Raw genomic sequence first — 6,873 nt, 5'->3', positions numbered from 1 at the left:
AAGCCATAAAGCAGCCCCCGGAAGAAAACTAGAGAGGACCTACTATCTGGGCTACTAGAATAAAGTGATCAGTAGATTAATTGGGGCAGGAGAGAGCACAGCCCCTGAGTCAGAACAAAGGCCAGTTCCATTTGGGAGTTCAGATCGCTTGATAAGAGTAGGTATGTCCACTGATACTCATGAGTTCTAATCTACTGCAAGCCACTAGCCTGTTTCCCCATCCTGGCCCCTTTCTAAGGAGGGTCAGGTGACATTCAAGGAAGGTTGGGGTATTGTTTCTGCAGGGCCCCCAGAGTACTATGGGAAATTCTAGCCCAGATGTGGCACTTGCCAGAGCAGAATGAAATCCTCTTTATGCCTTACTGCTCTCTCCCTCCCCCAAACTGTAGGGAATAGAAATTGACCATCACCTGGAAAGAACTGCAGGATCCTTAGGGAAACTTAGTCAATAAAACAGGCACCAAAAATAGATGAAACCAATAACCTTTTACATTTTTTAGTGGCCTTTCTTCTTCTAGGCTTAATTTTCCTGGGATCTCCAATATCCCTGTTGTGCAGGAGATTCTAAGGCTTCCTCTCATCTCATGGATGAGGAAGGTAAGGGTCCAGAAAAATTATGGAAGGTCGTGATCAAAAGTTTAGTGTGGAGCTTTCTCTCTTCCCGGCCATCTTGGCGGCAGGTCTCTGACTGAGGGTCCTCCCGCACTGCAGGCAGGAAGATGGTGGCCGCAAAGAAGAAGAAAAAGTCGCTGGAGTCTATCAACTTGAGACTCCAGCTGGTTATGAAAAGCAGCAAATACGTGCTGGGCTACAAACAGACCCTGAAAATGATCAGACAAGGCAAAGCCAAATTGGTCATCTTAGCTAATAACTGTCCGGCTTTGAGAAAATCAGAAATTGAGTATTACGCTATGTTGGCCAAAACTGGTGTGTACATCATTACAGTGGCAACAACATTGAATTGGGTACAGCATGTGGGAAGTACTACAGAGTATGTACACTGGCAATCATTGATCCAGGTGATTCTGATATCATTAGAAGCATGCCAGAACAGACCAGTGAAAAATAAACTGTACAAAGTATTCTTTAATAAACTGGGCAAAGCTTGTTTCAAAAAAAAAAAAAAGAAAAGAAAAGAAAAGAAAAGTTTAGTGTGGAGACTAGAGCCCAGTGTTTCCTGACTCCCATGTTTCCTAAGACGAATGACCACACATCTAAATTGTCTAGCTTAGGATTCAGTAGGTTTCAGTTCCTTAAGCCTGTAGCACTAAGGGTGGGAGGAGGAGAAATGAGAAAATGGAATCTGGGAATCTAAAGAATGGGGTCAGAGGTAGAAGTGGATCAAATCCTGTACCTCCTGGTACCTGGGGAAAGAAGATCACTGATTTAATCCTTTTTGCTTGACCCTGTTCCCCCCTCAGGAGGACAGAAAGTGGGAGCTCATTGGTGCAGCACTCTTTTCCAGTGTTCTAGAGTCCCCTTCTCTCAGAATTTCTCTCCCTCTTCCTCCTTTACCCCCATTGAAACTAGGAGAGTTAATGTTTAACCTACTCTAAGCTAGTTTTGACACCAAAATTGAATATCAAGGGAGGATTCCAAGGCGAGAACCGCCCCATATCTACAACAGGACAGTTTATTGGGATTGGGGGAAGGGAGAGAGGTTACTAAAGGAGAGAGGTCAAGGTAGGTTGATTTGGGAACCACAGTTGTCTACTGATGAGGGAAAGTATCATGGAGGGATTGCTCCTAATAATGTAGAGAATAACTAAATCTAATAGCAGAAGGATGAATGAAACACCACCATCAATAACAATAAAAATAGAGGTGTTGAGGTGTCTAACAACCCCCTAAATGCTTATGGGGGGCTTCTTAGAACTATAGGAGTTTTTTTTTTTTGCTACCTTCTAAGACCAGAGAACAACTTCCCACTGAGGAAGGGGAGTGGGAGTCTGTATCTTCAAGAGATGGGGGCTAAGGATAGTGAAAAGCTGTTTGGTTGTAATCTGGAAAGGAATGAATACCTTCCTAGGGCTGGGCCAGGTCTGGAAGGAAGAGGCAAGAAGGAAAGAGAAGGAAGGTGGGAAAAGGGAGAAGATGGCAGACTTGGAGAGGTTCACATGCTGCCCTGTAAGGATAATCTGGGCAAAAAGGGGTTTTCCATCTCCAGGGTTTGAGGATGGGATGAGAGCTTTAAAGGCATAAAGGGGACTATGGAAACTTTCTGTTTCCCAGAGTTTATTGGAAGGAGAAAAGGAAGTTAACTGGGAGAGAACTGCATGGAAATAACTTGAAATCTATTTTCAAGGAGAATTGTTCTGGATATACTTCCCATCCAGGATCCAGAGCAAGGTATATTTCTCTAGAAAGCCACCAGGCCTATCGTTAAACTTTCTGAGACCAGAGAATTTTTCCAGCAGACTGTGGCAACAACAACAACAACAAAAAACATAAAAATGAGAAACCCAGCAGCAGTAATTCTGGAGAAACAGCTGCTGTCATTATCAGCCTTGAAGAAAAAACAAGGTCAGGGAACATGGAGGGTTTAATTTAACACACACACACATTCATAATCATGCTCATTCTCACTCAGCCCCAACATACCAACTTAAAATTGTACATGCTTTTTCACACTCATGCTTGTGTGGCCCTAGCTCACACTCCCAAAGCTGGACCATGTGGGAGGGGAAGGAAAGGGAAGGGGGGAGGGGAAGGAAAGGGAAGGGGAAGGGGAAGGGGAAGAGAGAGAGAGAGAGACAGAGACAGAGACAGAGACAGAGGCAGAGACAGAGACAGACACTCTGGGGAAAAGGTTCAAAGACTTAATCCCTTCCCCCTTGCCTTTCTCCTCCCCACCCCCACCCCCAGAGCCTTCCAGTCGGCCTCAAGAATAGGACTGTGCAGGAGGCCCCGGAGGACCGTAATGCCACAATCCAAGCGACTGGCTGGGGTCGCAGTCGTTTACAAGTGAATCTCAGGAAGTGGAGATCTGAAAACAAGAGCCTAGAGGATGGCGGGGGAGGTGGAGGCGAGCAGCTAAGACTGTGGTAGTAGGAGATAAAGGGACTGCAGTAGTTGGGACCTGGGATATGGGGAGGGGTGAGTGAAGTCAGCAAACGGACTATATACTGTCTCAGGATTGAGGGCACAATAAAAAGAGCTCTGGATTTGGGGTCAGAGGACCTAGATTCGAATGGTGACTTTAGCATTTTGCTTGTATCACCGCGGGTCATTAACCTCTCTGAGCCTCAGTTTATTTATTCAGTAAAAAGAAGGGCATTGAGCTAGATGGTCCCTTCCAGCTCTAAATCTACAAAGATCTCCTCCGTTTGTCTCGGGTCCCTAGCTTTCCAGGTTTAATTCTGCCAGAAGCGAGGCACCAACGAAATGGGGGAGAAGAAAGAGAGAGGTGAAGCCGCCACTCTAGGGAGAACAGAGGACTACTTTAATGAGAATCGACAGTCGAGCGCTTCGGCTCGAGAAGCAGAGAGCGGGGAGGGGGGGGGGGGGGGAAGAGGCCCAGGCACCGGGGCCCTCTCCTTTGCCCCTGTTCTTGTCTCATTTTCTGTATTGTCACTGCTCCCCTCCCTCCGCCCCGAGGTTTGTTTGATTTCCTGTGTATGGACTTCCGAAAACCCGACGAATCAGCCGGGGTCTGTGGCCTTCAGCCCCTTACCTTGCAGGCTCTTTCCCCCCCTTACACACCGAATTTCTGTAAGCGCTGAAGAACTCGCAGCGCACACAGGCTTGCGTGGGTATTAGCACAAATACACAAGAGAGGGCAGCTGGGTAGCTCAGTGTAGTGAGAGTCAGGCCTAGAGACAGGAGGTCCTAGGTTCAAACCCGGCCTCAGCCACTTCCCAGCCCTGTGACCCTGGGCAGGTCACTTGACCCCCATTGCCCATCCTTACCACTCTTCCACCTATGAGACAATACACCCCGAAGTACAAGGGTTTAAAAAAAAAACAAAAAACAAATACACAAGAGACAGCCAATCCAAGAGACCTCGTATTTAATGCACTGGGGTCAGAGGCTCAAACTCATACCTATTGCTTCCACCGCAGTAGATTCCATTCCCAGTTGGATGGTCTCCAAGTCCAGAAGAGAAAGAAAGGCTCTCATCCGGGAGCTGGGGACAGGGATAAACGCACAGGACCAGGCCGATAGTGGAGAGGCATATGCGCATAACCCTAGGGGTCCCAACATTCACCCACAGAGCCAGCCGTTTTCTACTAGTGCATAAACTCCTTAGGGGCAGGGACCAAGTGTCCCATTTTGTAGCTTAGCTACTATTCACTTCCTAGTACAGTTTAATACTTGTTCCTGGACTGAGTGAGAGTTTCTGTGTCTGGAGGGGTATGAAGGTGGAGGTACAAAGTAAGCAGCCTTGACCACTGCGGCCCACCCTGAGAGCTGGCATCTTGCGTATTACACGGACACCACCAGCCACCCCTCCCCTCCCTTTTGGGAAGAAGAGCACCCATCCGGAGATTACAATCCCGTGTACACAGCAAGCACTTAATAAATAAGTACCCGTTGAAGAAAGGCAAGGAGGACAGGACTCTGGCTCCTGTTTCCTCTCTCCATTTTGGAAATTGCAGCTGAAGAGGAAGATGAACGAGAGGTATCCCCGTGATTTTGTCCATGGAAGTCATATGCGTGGGGGTAGGAAGATTAAAGATTGGGAAGAGATTTGAGAACTCACTAAATATCTACTCAGAACATTAGTGAAGAAAAATACTCTCTTGCCTCTTTCTGCCGTATTTGAAGTGGAAGGAGAGGGCCAGCCTACCCCTAACGATCTCAATTCATCAGGCTGCCAAAGAAAAGAAGAAGAGGTCCAAGACAGGGTGCTAGGAAAGTGAAATAACTGAGTCGGTAGTTCTCCCTCCAAAGGTCAACAAAGGCTCCCTTCTTTCTCTCCAACGTGCTCCCTGAAATAGAGACTAGGTTGGAGAAATCGGGAGATCTCTCTTTTTTCCCCTTTTCACCCTCAACCTAATACATTGGGACAGTTTCCTGCAACTGGGCTGGAATGAAGCCCATGAGGAGAAAGTAAAGGGGAGGAGGAGGAGCACTGGTTATAGCCACTTCCCCAATCCCCAAAAGACCCAGAGCCCTTGCTAATAAAAGAGGGGAGTTCTCTCAATCCCTCCACTTCCTACCCTCCTTTCCGGCCCCCTTAGAAGAGGGGGTGTTCAAATTCCCTAGCCAATCACAAGGATTATTTGTGTTTCTGAAACTGGGGGGGGGGGGGATGAAAAGGGAGGGGAAGAGGGTTGAATCCCTACTTTATTTTACTTTTAAAATTATATATCTTCACGTCACAATCGTTTTTTGTTAAGACCACAAACATCCAATTTGGCTTGGCATAATAAAATCAGCCGGAGCTCCCTTAAACGGAGCCATTCTGGTGAATTAAGTTGTGAAATCTAATCTATTATATCCATAAAGGAGAATGCTTTCATTGTAAATTCAGGTTATAAAGAAACTATACCTGTGCAGTCAGCCTACCTTTCAGATTTGCTACTTGATGGCTTATCAAATTACTTCAAAATACTGGCTCCCCTTTCTATATCTCAATGTAACAAAAATTAAATGTGGCAATATTTTTTTTAACAGCAGGGAAAGGTCAGAAATGGGCATGACATAAGGAGAATAATTTTTTTAAAAAGATTCTTCCGTCCTCATTTTTCTTCTTCAGTGCTCTAGTTGGGGGATTGTAAAGGTGATTTTCCTAATTAATTTGAGGAGAAAAATAATAACTGTAAACCTGAACTATAGTTTGAGACTGATGAATAGTTGGAATCAGAAAGACAGCGTGTGAAGGGAAGGGAGGGGGGAATTGGAAATATACTAAACAATCATTTTTAAGATTTCTTCCTGCTCTAACATTCTGTTACAAATGGACAAGTCATACAAAGACATGAGGTTTGGTAGCCATCTAAACCTCACAATTAGATAAGCAATATAGAAAAGAGAAGATGTATATATCTCTCTGTGTGTGTACTTGTGCACAAGAAGACACAGAGCCATATATAGGCACACACACACACATATAGAGGGACTTGTAGAGGAACTTGGTCTATTAGCACACCCATCACTCTCCATACTTAATTTAGGATATTCATCGAACTGAAAGGCTTTCTCTCTTACTCATCTATATAGGACTCAATGCCTGCCTCTCCCCCTTCCCCTTTCGAAAAACCCTTCCTTCCATTATCCACAAGATTAGCAACTTCATTGGGAAACTGAGTCATAAGGAGGAAATAGTATTAATCGTTGAAAACCTGGATATAATGGAAGGAAGAAAATAATTTTTAAAAATTGATTACAATTAACTGATCTCTCGCTCTTTATCTCTATCTCTCCATATTTTGGAAAAAAGGAATGGGTTGGGATCTGAAGGGAGTCTCAATTCAACTCCCCTCCTCCCCCACAAGAATGAACTCAAATAACTAATTATTCATTCGGCCTTTCAAAATAAAAAAGGACCCAAGGACTGGATACTTGTCTGAAATCAAATTCGTTGGAAAGCTTTCTCCTTCTCCCTCAGAAAGCTAAAGGTTGGGGCAGAGCTGGTCGATAAGTTTCGAAATTCAGAGGATGGGACAGAAGATGAAGACAAAAGCCTGGAAAAAGATTTATGAGGAACAGGACGAGTGTCCTGGCCCCAGTCTCTCTTTTCAGTCCCACCACGTTCTCTTGTCTAATCTTTGATTTCCATCTAATTATTTTTTCCTGCTGCTTCTAACTCACTGTCTTGAAAGCAAAACAAAGGAAGAGGGGTGTGGGGACAAGACAGGCCTCAGAAGAGAGGGAAGCAGGGAGTCTCCCCACCCCCCTCAATTCCCCCCACCCCCCAAAGCTCACGGA

General features: G+C 45.4%; 1 pseudogene; it reads left to right on the top strand.

The window, feature by feature from the left end:
- The first annotated feature begins 655 nt into the window (after positions 1 to 655).
- On the top strand, positions 656 to 1,119 carry LOC123245458 (annotated as a pseudogene).
- The last annotated feature ends 5,754 nt before the right edge of the window (positions 1,120 to 6,873 follow it).

Source organism: Gracilinanus agilis, chromosome 4 (genome assembly GCF_016433145.1).
Source record: "Gracilinanus agilis isolate LMUSP501 chromosome 4, AgileGrace, whole genome shotgun sequence".
Classification (NCBI taxonomy): Eukaryota; Metazoa; Chordata; class Mammalia; order Didelphimorphia; family Didelphidae; genus Gracilinanus; species Gracilinanus agilis.
This window is presented reverse-complemented; position numbering and strand designations above follow the sequence as displayed.